General features: G+C 39.9%; 1 protein-coding gene and 1 pseudogene across 3 annotated transcripts in view; one reads left to right on the top strand and one right to left on the bottom strand.

Moving 5' to 3' along the window:
* Positions 1-16,514, top strand: part of NCK1 (NCK adaptor protein 1) — a 105,140-nt gene that overhangs the window by 38,335 nt on the left and 50,291 nt on the right. The gene's annotated exons all lie outside the window — the stretch shown is intronic.
* On the bottom strand, positions 8,842-9,852 carry LOC117078766 (annotated as a pseudogene).

Below are 16,514 nucleotides of genomic sequence, written 5' to 3'. Positions count from 1 at the left end.
CTTTATATATTCTGAATTTCAGTGTCCTGTCAGATTTGATTCCAAATATTCCTTTCTGTAGGTTGCCTTTTCACTGTATTAATTTAGTGTCCTTTCATATACAAAGTATGTTAAAAGATCTTAATTTTGATGAAGTCCAGTTTCACTCTTTTCAGTCACTTGTGCTACTGATGTCCTGGATTATCTGAGTGGGCCCTGGTAATCACATGAGTCCTTATCAGAGGGAATCAGTTAGTCCAAGAAAGGGATGTGATGATGAAAGCAGAAATCTTGATAATGCGACCAAGAGCAAAGGAATGTAAGCAGCTTCTAGGAGCTGGAATAGACAAAGAACAAATTCTTCTCTAGAGCCTCCTGAAGGAATGCAGGCTTTGATTGTAGCTTTGTAATCTACTCCATCCAGGCTGCTACAAATGCCAAACATGCCTGTAAGACCTGTTTTAGACTTAATGACCTGTAGAACTGTAATGACCTCTAGAACTGAGTAAGTTCTTTAGTGGTGATTTCTGAGATGGGTACAACTATCACCCAACAGCAATGTACACTGTACCCAATGTGTGGTCTTTTATCCCTCACACTACCGCCCTTATTCATATGCTTTTGCGTCCTCATAGCTTAGCTCCCACTTAATGAATGGAGACTATACGACGTTTGGTTTTCCATTCCTGAGTTACTTCAGTTAGAATAATGGTCTCCAGTTCCATCCAGGTTGCTGCAATTGCCATTATTTTATTTCTTTTTATGGTTGAGTAATAGTCCATGGTATATATACACACCATATTTTCTTTACCCACTTGTTAATTGATGGACATTTGGGCTGGTTCCATATTTTTGCAGTTGTGAATTGTGCTGCTGTAAACATGCATGTGCAAGTATCTTTTTCGTATAATGACTTCTTTTCCTCTGGATAGATACACAGGAGTGAGATTGCTGGATCTACTTTCAGTTCTTTAAGGAATCTCCATACAAGTTTACATTCCCACAAACATTGTAAAAGTGTTCCCTTTTCACCACATCCACGCCAACATCTATTTTTTGATTTTTTTGATTGTGGCCATTCTTGCAGGAGTAAGGTAGTACTGCATTGTGGTTTTGATTTGCACATCCCTGATAATTAGTGATGTTGAACATTTTTTCATATGTTTGTTGGCCATTTGTGTATCTTCGTTTGAGAACTGTCTATTCATGTCCTGAGTCTGTTTTTTGATGGGATTGTTCTTTTTTTGCGGATTTGAATTCCTTGCAGATTCTGGATGTTAGTCCTTTGTCGGATGTATAGATGGTGAAGATTTTATCCCACTCTGTGGGCTGTTTACTCTGCTGATTGTGTCTTTTGCTGCGCAGAAGCTTTTTATTTTAATTAAGTCCCATCTCTTTATCTTTGTTTTTGAGGCATGAGACTTTTTTTTTTCTTTTTTTTTGAGACGGAGTCTCGCTCTGTCGCCCAGGCTGGAGTGCAGTGGCCGGATCTCAGGTCACTGCAAGCTCCGCCTCCCGGGTTTACGCCATTCTCCTGCCTCAGCCTCCCGAGTAGCTGGGACTACAGGTGCCCGCCACCTCGCCCGGCCAGTTTTTTGTATTTTTTTTAGTAGAGACGGGGTTTCACCGTGTTAGCCAGGATGGTCTCGATCTCCTGACCTCGTGATCCGCCCGTCTCGGCCTCCCAAAGTGCTGGGATTACAGGCTTGAGCCACCGCGCCCGGCCAAGGCATGAGACTTTTAATAGAATCTACATCTTGCTTTGCTCAGATTGGCTTAAACCCTACATAGATTCTAATCCATCACCAAGTCTTGATATCTTCCATGGAAATTTGAGAAGGGTTAGTGATACAAGCCAGTGGTACCTGTTGCTTCTACTGGTATTGAGGCAGGAATTTCTATTCATCATTACCTTCTTTTACTACCTATTCTAGATTTCCTTTATGCTGGGCCAGCATTTAAGCTGGTTTAAGTTGCTTGTGTCCTTTAGGCTTCCATGCTTGTGGGACTTGAGCCTTTAGTTGCCTTGCCTGTTTTGAGCTATGGTTGCTGTAATTTCCTGTTTACCCTATTACCAAGCATGGAAATACCCTGCATTCCAGACAGATTGCTCCCTAATCCCGTTGTTTACAACAGGTCCTAATAATCAGGGTCTCTTATCACTGCTAGTGTATTTATTCCTTTCTTTGCCTGCGTGTTCATCAGTATGAGAAGCCCATAGTGACCAAGTGGTGGTTGTGGCTTTAGGCTCTGTGAACCCCTACTGTGGAAGCATTACCCTCAGGATCTCTAATACAGCAGAGATTTTAAATTGTGGGGATAGGAAATCCACATGCTGTCAGTACGTTACTGGGAGTGATGGTGAAGAGTCAATCTAACTTCTCTACACCTTGGTTTTAAGCCCGTGCATCTTAGGTAGTAGGGATATAATAGCCTAGCCATTGGTTCAGTGCATATGCTGCATCTCAAATGACCAGCAGAAAGACTTCTTAATCGAGCTTTTAATTTAATGTACTACTTTATGATTTTGTTAGCCTCACAGTTTCTAGGTGATGTGGTATGTGGTGTAGGACCAGTGGATGCCATGGTCATGTGCTTAATGTTGTATCTTCTTCCCCATTAAACGAGTTCTTTGGTTTGAGGTGATGTTAAAGTGAATCCCAGATTGGCAAAGCAAACATTTTGAAGCCACTGAGGTACTGTAAATGTCCAGAGACACTCAGGGCTGGAAAGGGAAACTCATTTCTACAGTAAGTGTATATCCTACTTCCCCTGGAATGCAAAGGTTCCAGTTCCATCCTGCCACCTTCTCAGTTCTGTTCTGGTAAGTTGTTTCCTACATTTTGCTGTGTTCCTAATTTTGCTAGATTTTCTTCTCTTATTAGTACTTTTAATTATATTTTTCAGAAGTAAGCTGATGTTTTTGTTTTGTTTTTTTGAGATGGAGTTTTACTCTTGTTGCTCAGGCTGGAGTGCAGTGGCGCTACTATCTCGGCTCACCACAGCCTCCACCTCCCGGGTTCAGGCAATTCTCCTGCCTCAGCCTCCCAAGTAGCTGAGGTTACAGGCATATGCCACCACGCCCAGCTAATTTTGTATTTTTAGTAGAGACGGAGTTTCTCCATCTTGGTCAGGCTGGTCTTGAACTACTGACCTCAGGTGATCTGCCTGCCTCGGCCTCCCAAAGTGCTAGGATTATAGGCATGAGCTGCTGCGCCCGGCAAGCTGATTTTTTTGATAATGGAGATGTGCTGAACAGTTTTCACTTTAACATAGTCAACTATATGATTCCATTTGTATGGAATTCAAGAAAAGGCAAACTGATGACAGCCTATCAGTGCTTGCCAGTCTGGAGAGAAATGACTGTAAAGGGGCATAATATAACTGTTTTGGGTGATACAAGTGTTTTAGATCTTGATTGTGGTGTGGGTTACACGACTGTATACATTTGTCATAACTCATTAAACTGTACACTTAAAATTAGTTTTGTAGGTGAATTATATCTCAAAGCTGATTTTGAAGAAATAAGAGGAAATTAATGTACTTATCCTTTTCCATAATATCTTTTCCTTTGTGGTTTATGCTTTTTGATTCTTAAGTTTGAGAAACTTCTCTACTTTGGGTTTTTTTTTTTTTCCTATTTTCCAATTCATTAATTACTGCTATTTATTTCCCTTCTTGTCTCAAAATAAGATATGGTAAGACATACAGAGACCAAAAAGACTGTCATGGAAGAAGAGTTTTGTACTCACTGTTACCTAGAAACACGAGACAGGCATGTCATCGAAGGCCCCATGGGAAAGCACCAAGGTTGGTCAAGAAGCAGAAGGAGTAGAAAAACATAGGCCAGAGCTTGTATTGTGATTTCTGTGGAAAAGAATAGGCGACTGGGTGTGGTGGCTCATGCCTGTAATCCCAGCACTTTGGGAGGCTGAGGTGGGTGGATCACAAGGGCTAGATATCAAGACCATCCTGGCCAACATAGTGAAACCCCATCTCTACTGAAAATACAAAAATTAACTGGGTGTGGTGGAGTGTGCCTGTAGTTCCAGCTACTGGGGAGGCTGAGGCAGGAGAATCGCTTGAACCCGGGAGAAGTGGAGGTTGCAGTGAGCAGGGATTGTTCCATTGCCCTCCAGCCTGGCGACAGAGCGAGACTCCGTCTCAAAAAAAAAAAAAAAAAAAAAATGGACAAGACAGGGTAGGCAAATTTGAGTAAATTTGGATAATTTGCATAATTTTGGTGGGTTCTGGGTTATAGGTATGGTCCCTGGTTGGCTGGTACCTGGCCCTGGGGTATGTTAGGGCAGAAGGAATACTGGCCTGGTGTGTGAGAGTTATTCAAAGAAGATGATTGTGGTATAGACTCTAGATTGCTTGGTTGCATATCAAAGGTGTGTTCAGAGGCAAGTTGCTTGCTATCTCTAGGAATTAACCCTGGGAGGTACAGTCGCTCCTGGGTTTGTAGGACCCAAGATGTCAAAACATCATAAAATACAGAGAAAATTTAAGAAGATTAACATACTTATGTTTTCTTTAGGTTTACTCTTTTTTTTTTTCCTCCTAGTTTCTTGATTGAGTATATTAGTTAAGCATATTCAGTCTTATTGTTTTGTTTCAAGAGCATTAAGACTAATTTTAGCTGAGCTGCACATTTTGATGGCATGGTACATTTATTGTCATTCAGTTCTGATTTTTATAGTTTATCATTTTAAATTTAGAAGTTCATTTCTAAGTTCATAAATATTTGAAAATGTTGATTTCAACATTATATCGTGGTTAAAGGTGGTCTTACATAAAAGTTCCTTGAACATTTTTTTGTTTTTCATTGTTACTTTATTTTGAAAATGTTTCACATGTACTTGAAAATAATTACATTTTAATTTTTTTGTTTGGTGGAGGGTTCTTTATATAACTTAGATCAAATTTACTAACTTTGTAGATCAAATATTATATCTACTTACTGGTGTTCAGATATTCTGATCTATCTGTTTCTAATGTAAGTAAATTAGAGGCTCATGCAGTGATTGAAGATTAATTTTTTTCTTGGAACTTTCTTTTTGCCTTATTTTGATAGCTGTGTATAAGGCTTTGGTATGTTTTTAGTTTATTTTATTATATATATATATATATATATAATGTCTCCATACCTTCTAATGTTGCAATAAAATTGTTTTGTCTGATGTTAAAATTGCTATAACACCTTTTTTAAAAAATGGCCATACCACTTTTTTAAAAAAAAAGTTTGCCAGAATTTAGTTTTTTTCGTCTTTTCTTTGTTAATGTTTTAGTTCACTTTTATAAACAGCTTTAGTTGAATTTGTATGTTGTTTTATTTTATTTTCTATTACTTTATTTTATTTTATTTTTTGAAACCGAGTCCCGCTCTGTTGCCCAGGCTGGAGTACAGTGGCGCAATCTCGACTCACTGCAACCTCTGCCTCCTGGGTTCAGGTGATTCTTGTGCCGCAGCCTCCCGAGTAGCTGGGATTACAGGCGCACACTCCCACACCCCGTTAATTTTTGCATTTTTGGTAGAGACGGGGTTTTGCCATGTTGACCAGTTTGGTCTCTTAATTCCTGACCTCAGGTGATCCTCCCACCTTGGCCTCCCAAAGTGCCGGGACTACAGGCATGAGCCACCGTGCCCAGCCTGTATGTTATTTTTGTTGTTTTCTGTTACAAATGAGTTAAATTCATTCACATCTATTTTGATTATGATATATCTAGATTTTTGTCATCTTGCTTTGTTTGCCATCCTTTTTCTTTGCTTCTCTTCTCCTTTCCTGTTTTTTTGTTTTTTATTGATACAAATATTTTACATATTTATGAGGCACATGTGACATTTTGTTACATAGGATGTGTAGTGATCAAGTCAGGGTATTTGGGATATCTGTCACCTTGAGTATTTATAATGTCTATGTTTTAGGAACATTTAAATTTCTCTCTTCTATCTACTTTGAAATACACAGTTTTGCTAACTGTAGTCACCCTACTCTGCTATAGAATATTAGAATTTTTATGCTTTAACAATATGTTTGTGTACATTGACCAGCCTGTCTTCATTACCTACCACCCATGCACCCTTCTCAGACTTTGGTGTCTGTCATTCTACTGTCCACCTCTATGAGATCAATCTTTTAAACCCACTGAATGAGTGAGAACATAATTGTCTTTCTAGTCCTGGCTTATTTCACTTAACATAATGACCTCCCGGTCCATCCATGTTGCTGCAGATGACATGATTTCATTCTTTTTTAATGACCAAATAGTATTCCATTGTGTATATATGCTGCCTATATCCATTAATCTGTTTTTTTGTTTGTTTGTTTGTTTGTTCTTAAAGACAGGGTCTCACTCTGTCGCCCAGGCTGGAGTGCAGTGGTGCAATCATGGCTCACTGCAGTGGGTAGCTGGGACCACAGGCATACCCCACCACACCTGGCTAATTAAAAAAACCATTTTTTTGTAGAAATGGGGGTTTCACTATGTTGCCCAAACTGGTCTCAAATTCCTGGGTTCAAGCAGTCCTCCTGCCTTGGCCTCCCAGAGTGCTAGGATTATAGACCTAGCACTGTGCCTGGCCCTGTGTATCTGTTGATGAACACTTAGCTTAATTACATGTATTTGCTATTGTGTGAATAGTGCTACAGTAAACATGCAAGTGCACGTATCCCTTTAATACACTGATTTCTTTTCCTTTGGATAACTACCCAGTAGTGGGATTGCTGGATCATGTAGTAGTTCTGTTTTTAGTTTTTTGAGAAATTTTCATACTGTTTTCCAGAAAGTATGTACTAATTTACATTGTTACTAACACTGTGTAAGAGTTCCCTTTTTTCTATCCTTACCACTGTCTGTTTTGTCTTTTGTTTTCTTTTTATTTATTATTTTGAGACGGAATCTCACTCACTGTTGCCCAGGCTGGAGTGCAGTGGTGCAATCTCAGCTCACTGCAACCTCTGCCTCCCAGGTTCAAGTGATTTTCCTGTCTCAGCCTCCCAAGTAGCTGGGACTACGGTACGTGCCACCATGCCTGGCTAATTTTTTGTGTTTTTAGTAGAGATGGGATTTTGCCATGTGTTGGCCAGGCTGGTCTCAAACTGCTGACCTCAAGTGATCTGCCTGCCTCGGCCTCTCAGAGTGCTGAGATTATAGACGTGAGCCACCACACCTGGCCTTTTTTGTTATTTAAATAATAGCCACTTTAACTTGGGTGAAATGATATTTCATGTAGTTTTCATTTGCATTTCCCTAATGATTAGTGATGTTGAGCATTTTTTCATATACTTGTTTGCCATTTGTATGCCATTTTTTGCAAAATATCTATTCATGTCCTTAGCCTACTTTTAAATGGGATTACTGGTGGGGATTTTGTTTTTGTTGTTAGAGTTCCTTGTATATTCTAGGTATTAGTCACTTGTTGAATAGTTTGCACATATTTTCTCCCATTCAGCAGATATCTCTTCACCCTTTTTTTAGACAAATGCTCACTTTAATCACAATTCTAAATTAATTATTTTCACATTAACACAGATGTTCCCATAAACTGAGAAGAACTGAGTTAAGTATTATACATTTTTAAATAGTTAATATGATTTGAGCATTTTTTATAAAAATTGATCAGAAGCTAGTTGAAATTCTCACCGTAAATCTAAAATATTGATTACAATTGTTTTTCACAGTAAACTGAGATCTAAGCTTCCTAAGAAGCTGTATTATCTAATATCATAATAGGGATGGCTAAATACTTGACAACTACTTTCTGAAGAACTGGCTTAACAAAAAGTTAATATTTGAAGAAACAGCTTTTCCCTTGTTTATATTTATAAGAAAAAGGCTAACATTTTGGCAGAGCTCTCATTTTATAGTGTGGACAGTCAGAAGCAGGTGGATGTTGGCAGGGTGCAGTGGCTCATGCCTGTAATACCAGCACTTTGGGAGGCCAAGGCAGGCAGATCACTTGAGGCCAGGAGTTCAAGACCAGCCTGGCCAACATGGTGAAACCCTGTCTCTACTAAAAATACAAAACTTAGCTGAGTGTGGTGGTGGTTGCCTGTAATCCCACCTATTCGGGAGACTGAGGTGTGAGAATCACTTGAACGTGGGAGGCAGAGGTTCCATTGAGCCAAGATCGCGCCAGCCTGGGTGAGAGAGCAAGACTCCCCCTCAAAAAAAAAAAAAAAAAAAAAAAAAAGGTGGCTGCAATGGTATCAAGAAAAAGCATTTCAAAACATTTCCACTTTTATTAAAGGTTTTGACAATGAAGGTGTCATTAAATGTCTTTAAATTCTATTTGCTATAGAATAACCATCTAAATAGGAGACACATGCCATAATACACCAACCATTTTAGTATGTAAAATACTTCTGAACTCTTACTATAAAAAGATTTGGCTAAAATACAAAGCATCTTTGCAGTAAAACTGATAATGTAGCTTAAGTAGCTTATGAGATTTCAGAAATGTGTTATGAAAGAAATGAGAGTGTTTCCCTGTGTGAGATAAAACTGAACAGTTAACGTTAGGGTGCTATAAACTAGACAAAGCTAGAAAGGCACATCATGTAACCAGAAAAGAACGGCATGTGATGTGGACTTCCTCCATGTCAAACTGACAGGAAAATAGAATATGCTCTCCAGAAGGAAAGGCATGAGAAGATAATTCTTACAAACAAAGCTCTCATTGAGATATTGAAGAGCTTTACAGAGAACATAATCATAAAATGGCTAGAGATCATTTATAGGACATGGTAATAGAATCCTTTATATTACAATACCTGCCTCAGATATAAACACAAATCAAATACAAACACCCTTGTGAAGCTGTGCTGCTTTCAGCCAAACATTTCGCAGGTACCACAGTCAGCGTCTAGTAGCATTTGGATGCAAAGGTTTAACTTGTGCTGATCTGGACAAGCCACAGCAGAGACTGATTTGGAGACTTCATGGACACTCCTGCCAGTGGGCTGCTGCTATTGCTGCTACTTCCAGATGCTAGTAGAACCATTTAGGTCTCTTGCTTTCAGATGAAGGACTGCATATTTATAATGGTTTCCTAGTAGCATCTGAAGAAAGATAAATCTCTTTTGGCAAGGACTGAGATTCTGATTTGACGACAGCCAGAGCAGTCTACCAAAGTCACTAAAGCATTACATTTGGATTTAGATTTCTTCTCTTTCTTTTCTACTGGGGATTTTACCTTCACTACTACTGCTACTACTTTTTTTTTTTTGGTTAATTTCTTTAACTTTACTTTTTCTCATAGAGAAGTCTGCATCAGTATCCACACTCTCACCAAAATCAGAATCATCCTCAGAATCTTCACCAGTTGCCAAGTCTGGTTCAGAGTCATTAGCACTATTGCCATCACTCCCTTTCAGAAGAATTTTCCTCTGTTGTACTGCAGCTTTAGATGCTGCTTTTCTTTTCCCTTGAACACCACCATCGTCTTTCTCGGTAATCTTATCCAAATCTAAATAATCACTGGCTACACTGCAATTAGAGATATGAGGAGACTTATTCTCTGTTTCTGTTCTACTATTGCCATGTTTTTCAACTCTTTTATCTTGAGACTTCTGCACATTAGTGGTGACTGTTGGAAGTTCCTTTACTGATAAAGCTAGTGCAACTTCTAAGTCTCTCTGGTAGAACTTGTCATCTAAAGCCATTCTTTTTGCTAGGGGTTTTCTCTTCTAGTGGGACTTCTTTCTGGAGATTGTTCAAATTAGGTTTTGGTTTATCTTGTTTTAACTCCTTTGATGTTGTTCTGGATTTCTTGTTTAAAGGTACAGTTGCAAAAACAAAATCATCACTGTCAGAGTCGTCAAACTGTGAGTAATTGATTGGTTTCTTACATCTCACAGGCTGCAGCATGGTCCCTTTCAAGGCTTGATTTTTATACTTCCCAAGTTCTTGTTGGCTGTAGTGGTTGTTTCAGTTCCCGCCCAAAACCAGACATTGGTGCTCTCCCTTCACTCTCGATTGTTTCCTTTGTTGTGCAGAAGCTTTTTGTTTGTTTATTTAATATAATCAGTTGACTTTAAATATGTGGATTTATTTCTGAATTTTCTGTTTTATTCTATTAGTCTGCATGTCTGTTTTATACCAGTACCATGCTGTTTTGGTTACTGTAACCTTGTAATGTATTTTGAAGTCAGATAGTTTTATTCTTTTCGCTCAAGATTGTTTTGGTTGTTTGGGCTCCTTTTTGGTTTCATATGAATTTTAAGATTGCTTTTTCTATTTCTGTGAAAAAAGACATTGGCATTTTGATAGTGATTGCATTGAAAATGTAGATTGCTTATGGCAGTACGGTCATTTTAATGATGTTAATTCTTAGCCTTTAGCATGGGATGTCTTTCCATTTGTGCCCTCTTTATTTTATTTTATCCAGCGTTTTATAGTTTTTATAGCTATTGTAAAGAGGGAATGCCTTCTTGATTTCTTTCTCAGCTAGTTTGGTTTATTGGTGGATAGAAACAGGTTTTGTATGTTGTTTTTTTTTTTTTTTTTTTAACATTCCCTACTTCACAGGTGGATGCATATTGATTTATGTGTGTTGATTTTGTATCCTGCAACTTTACTGAATTTATTTAGCAGAACTAAGAGTTTTTTGGTGGAGTCTAGGTTTTTCTAGATACAAGATCATATCAGCAGCAAAGAGGGACAGTTTGCCTCTTTTCTAATTTGGATGCCTTTTCTTTTTTTATCTCTTGCCTGATTGGTCTGGCTAGGACTTGCAGTACTGTGTTGAATAGGAGTGGTTAAAGTGGGCATCCAAGTCTTGTTCCAGTTCTTAAGAGGAAAGGGTTTCAACTTTTCCCCATTCAGTATGATGTTAGCTGTGGGTTTGTCATATATGACCTCTGTTATGTTGAAGTATGTTTCTTTTATGCCTAGTTTGTTAAGAGTTTTTATCATGAAGACACACTGAATTTTATCAAGTGCTTTTTCTGTGTCTGTTGAGCTGAACATATGGTTTTGTCCTGTATTCTGTTGATGTTATGAATCATATTTGTTGATTTGTGTAACCATCCTTGCCTCTCTGGGATGAATCTCACTTCATTGTGGTGATTTTTTTTTTTTTTTTTTTTTTTTTAATGTTGTTGGATTCAGTTTGCCAATATTTTGAGAATTTTTATGTCTGTGTTCATTAGGGATATTGACCTGTAGTTTTCTTTATTTCTTTTTTTATATTTTATATTTTTTATTACATCCTTGTCTGGTTTTGGTGTTAAGGTAATGTTGGCCTTGTAGAATGAGTTGGGGAGAATTGGTGTTAGTTCTTCTATGAGTGTTTGGTAGAATTTGGCAGTGAAGCCATCCAGTCCCAGACTTCTCTTTGTTGGGAGACTTTTTATTACTGATTAAATATCTTTACTTATTATCGATCTGTTCAGGTTTTGTATTTCTTCCTGATTCAATCTTGGTAGACTGTATATGTCTATGTCTAGGAATGTATCAATTTCCTCTGTTTTCCAGTATGTTAGTGTATCATTGTTTGTAATAGTTTTTAATGATCTTTAGTATTTCTGTGGAATCAGTTGTAATGTCTCCGTTTTCATTTCTGATTTTATTTGGGTCCTCTCTTTTTATGTTGGTTAGTCTAGCAAGTGGTTTATTGATTTACCTTTTCAAAAAATCAGCTTTTTGTTGCTCCTTTGTGCTTTTTAAATAAGTCGTTTTGTTTAGTTCTGCTCTTATCTTTATTATTTCTTTCCTTCTACTAATTTGGGGTTTGGTTTGTTCTAGTTCCTTAAGGTGCATTGCTACATTGTTTCTTTAAAATCTTACTGCTTTTTTGATGTAGGCATTTGTTGCTGTAAATTTCCCTCTTAGCACTGTTTTTGCTGTATCTCATAGATTTTTGGTATGTCGTATTAGATTTTCTTTTTTTTTTTTGAGACAGAGTCTTGCTCTGTCGCCCAGGCTGGAGTGCAGTGGCGCGATCTCGGCTCACTGCAAGCTCCACCTCCCGTGCCCACGCCATTCTGCCTCAGCGTCCCGAGTAGCTGGGACCACAGGTGCCCGCCACCGCGCCAGGCTAATTTTTTTGTATTTTTAGTAGAGATGGAGTTTCACCGTGTTAGCCAGGATGGTCTCGATCTCCTGACCTTGTGATCCGCCTGCCTCAGCCTCCCAAAGTGCTGGGATTACAGGCGTGAGCCACTGCGCCCGGCCATAGATTTTCATTTGTTTCAATAATTTTTTGATTTCTTCCTTGACCTAGTGGTCATTCGGAAGCATTTTGTTCAACTTCTATGTGTTATATAGTTTCCAAAGTTCCTCTTACTCCTTTTTTTTTTTTTTTCCTGAGACAGAGTTTTGTTTAGTCACCCAGGCTGGAGTGCAATGGCACTATCTCAGCTCACTGCAACCTCTGCCTCCTGGTTTCAAGCAATTCTTGTGTTTGCTCTATCAGTGGTTTTTATATTTTTTTGTGTTTTCACTATGGTAGACAGTGTTCTTTTGCTTCTGGATGTAGGATTTTCTTAAGCATTTCTTTTAGGGCCAGTCTAGTGGTGATATATTCCCTCAGCTTTTGCTTGTTTGTGAAATACTTTATTTCTTATTCATTTATGAAGGATAACTTTGCTGGGTATAGTATCCTTGACTGACAGTTTCTTTTATTCAGCACTTTAAAAAAAACTATTTATTTTTTTAGATGGAGTCTTGCTCTGCCACCTAGACTGGAATGCAGTGGTGCAATCTCAGCTCACTGCAGCCTCTGCCTCCAGGGTTCAAGTGATTCTCCTGCTTTGGCTTCCTGAATAGCTGGGATTACAGGCATGTATCACCGTGCCCAGCTAATTTTTGTATTTTTAGTAGAGATAGGGTTTCACCATGTTGGCCAGGCTGGTCTTGAACTCCTGGCCTCAAATGATCCACTTGCCTCAGTCTCCCGAAGTGCTGAGATTACAGGCGTGAGCCACCGTACCTGGCCTTCTTTCATCACTTTGAATATATCATTTCATTCTCTACTGACCTATAAGGTTTCTGCTGAGAATTCTACTGTTAGTTTGATGGGTGTTCCTTTATAAGCGACTAGATGCTTTTCTTGCCATTTTTAGAATTCTATGTATTTGATTTTTTGACAGTTTGAATATAATGTGCTGTGGAGAAGACCTTTTTGATTTGTATTTACTTATAGATCCCTGAACTTGGTATATCTGATGTGTAAATCTCTTGCTAGACTTGGAAAATTTTTACCTATTATTTTATTAAACAGGTTTTCTAACATTTTTGTTTTCTATTCTCCTAAGACACTGAAAATTTGAATATTTGGTTACTTAATGGTGTTCCATATGTCACATAGGCTTTTCTCATTCTTTTTTAAAAAAATTATTACTTTTTGTCTCACTGGCTTATTTCCAAGGGCCTTCGTTAATGTTCTGAGAATCTTTCGTGTGCTTAATCTAGTCTGTTGTTGACACGTTCGAATGCATTTTGTATTTCATTCAGTGAAATCTTCAGTCCCAGAATTCCTGTTTGGTTTTTCCTTTTTTTTTTTCTTTTGAGATAGAGTCTCGCTCTGTTTCCCAGGCTAGAGTGCTGTGGCGCCATCTCAGTTAACTGCAGCCTTCACCTCCCAGGTTCAAGTGATTCTTCTGCCTCAGCCTCCCGAGTAGCTGGGACTACAGGTGCCTGCCACCACACCTGGCTAATTTTTTTGTATTTTTTGTAGAGACAAGGTTTCACCATGTTAGCCAGGCTTGTCTTGAACTCCTGACCTCAAGTGATTGGCCTGCCTTGGTCTCCCTAAGTGCTGGGATTGATTACAGGTGTTAACCACTGTGCCCAACCTGGTTTGCCTTTGTGGTATCTAGTTTCTTTAGTAAATTTCTCCCTCATATCCTGAATTGTTTTTCCGAAGTTTTTGTATTGTTTTTCAGAATTCTCTTGTATCTTTTTTTTTTTTTTTTTTTTTTTTGAGACAGAGATCGGGTTCTGCTAAGTTGGTCTTGAACTCCTGGCCTCAAGTGATCTGCCTGCCTCAGCCTTCCAAAGTGCTAGGATTACAGATGAGGACCACAGTGCCTGGCCTCAGAATTCTCTTGTATCTTACTGGACTTCTTTAAAATCAGTATTTTGAGTTATTTTTCTGGGATTTCATAGATTTCTTTTCCCCCCCCGAGACAGGGTCTCACTCTGTTGCCCAGACTGGAGTGCAATGGTGTGATCATGGCTCAGTGCAGCCTTGACCTCCCTGGGCTCAGGTAATCCCCCCACCTCAGCCTCTGAGTAGCTGAGACTTTAGGTTCATGCCACCACACCTGGCTAATTTTTGTATTTTTTGAGAGATGGGGTCTCACTATGTTGCCCTGGCTGGTCTTGAATCCCTAGGCTCAAGCAGTCTGCCTGCCTCAATCTCTCAAAGTGCTAGAATTACAAGTCTGAGCTACCGCACTGGGCCAGATTTTTTTGATTGGGATGTATTGCCCGTGAATTATTGTGGTCTTTTGGAGGTCGTATTTCCTTGCTTTTTCATGTTTCCTGTGTCCTTACACTGGTATCTGTGCCTCTGATGTGACAATTGCTCCTTCTAGTTTTTTGAATTTTCTTTCATAGGGGGAGGACATTTTCCTGAAGATGTATCTGTGGTGTTGGTTGAGTATGGCACTTTGGCTTTGATTCTAGGTTTGTGTCATAGTGTAGTCTCTGTGTGATTTCTTTCATTGTGAATGATGTCAGTGGTGTCTGTGATTTCTTAGGTGGCTTAGATTGTAGTTGTTAGTGGAGGCTGTGATAAAGTTTTTTTATGAAAGAAATTTTAACTTTCAATAAAAGAGGTCTCACTCTGTTGCCCAGGCTGGTCTTGAACTCCTGAGCTCAAGTGATCCTCACATCTCAGCCTCCCAAAGTGCTAGGATTACAGGTGTGAGCCACCATGCCTGGCCTGTGATAAAGTTTTACTGAGTTCTGGGTTGCCAAGTAGGCCAACCGTCAGACCCCAATGGTGGCACCAGTGGGTTGAAATTGCCTGTCCTTGGGCTTCAGGGCAGTGTATGCTGGCACCAGTGTTAGCAGGTTCAGGTAAGCCAATTCTTGAGCCTCCAGGTATCTTGCTTGGGTACCAGGAATGGCACAGGTGAGCCAGACAGGTTGACAGGTTTTTAAGCCTCTGTGTAGTGGGCAGGGTGTGGATGATGGCATTAGCGATGGTGAGATAACCTTTAGGGACCCAAGCTGTCTGTGCTGGTGTAGGCAGTGGCTGTGATGCACTGGACAGGCCATTCCCCCAGCCTTGCAGGTGGCACTTGTGGTTAGTTGCCAGCTGTGGTGGTAGAGGCAGGTTGAATAGATTCAGTCTCAGACTCTGGGAGGAGTGCTTAGGTGCCAACAGTGGTGATCTAGGCTAGGTGATCCCCAGGCCCACAGATTGTATGCTTGGGTACTGAGGGGGATGGAGCCAGGTTGTAGGAGTCTGTCCTTAGGCTCCCCACTGGTACCCACAGGTACTGGCTGTGGTAGGCAGGGGAGAGTGATCCTCAGACTGCCATCAGAATGCTCTGGTGGCAACAGCAGGGCTTGTGCTGTGGCCTTTGACCGGGAAGGAGGGGGTTGCTGTCATTGGGAGCATTCACAGGCAGGTGGCTTGCGGGGTCACATACTTTACTTGTGCCTTGCTCCTGCTGCTGCAGCAGCTATTGCAGGCAGTGGAATTTTTCCTCAGTGCATGAAAATGCATGGGTCCCCCTCTGCTACTGTGTAGGGAGACAGTTGCTGCCAGTGGCTATGGTCTTGGACTCTGTGGAGCAGCTATAGGTGGAGAATGTCAGTGGGGGCTCCAGGGATGTGGAGATGCTGGGTCTGTTGGGTTCCTGGGTATGACAAATTCTGGTGGGGGCTGGGCTTTCAAAATGGAGGTACACTGTACCTGCTTAGGTTTGTGGGACTTAGCATGAGCTCTCTCTGGAATAATGTTGTTGCATGGTTTCTAAGCACCTCTTTATGTTAGACTCAGGGCCTGCAGCAGTTGAGGGATTCTCCCATGGCTAGGATTGTAAGAGTCTGGTGGGACTGTGGACCACTGGAAGTCTCTCATCCTTTCCCCACATTAGGTAGTCTCTCCAGGCTCTCTGCTGATCCTGGTTGAGCAGGCTGCCTTGCCTCCTCCTCCTTTCTTGCTTTCAATGCTTCTTGTCACCACCCTGCTGAATTCCAGTGTTCTCTCTTAGATGATCTATTTGAAGTGTGATTATCTCCTCACTATTTTGTTCCCTTTCCATGGAAGAGGCAAGTACCATATGCATGTAGTCAGCCATCTTGAAGCTCCTCCCTTTCCTGTGTTTTTGATCAATTGATAATTGAATACTGTCCATGACTCAGACTGTAACACAGTGAGAACATAGAATCTTACCTATTGTCCTCATTGCTACAGGTATTATATCCTTATATATGTGACATCAGCCTCAGTCCCCAAATCTTTGTGTGCCTAGTAAGCTAGGAACCGGTAATATCATGGTCAGCAAGAGAGAGAACATCCTTAACCAAATATTTAATCACTTACTCTCTTTCGGAATATTTTTTCAATC

Source organism: Trachypithecus francoisi, unplaced genomic scaffold, assembly GCF_009764315.1.
Source record: "Trachypithecus francoisi isolate TF-2019V2 unplaced genomic scaffold, Tfra_2.0 Lachesis_group0, whole genome shotgun sequence".
NCBI classification, from domain to species: Eukaryota; Metazoa; Chordata; class Mammalia; order Primates; family Cercopithecidae; genus Trachypithecus; species Trachypithecus francoisi.
Note: the sequence above shows the minus strand (reverse complement) of the source record. Positions and strands in the feature narration are given on the sequence as shown.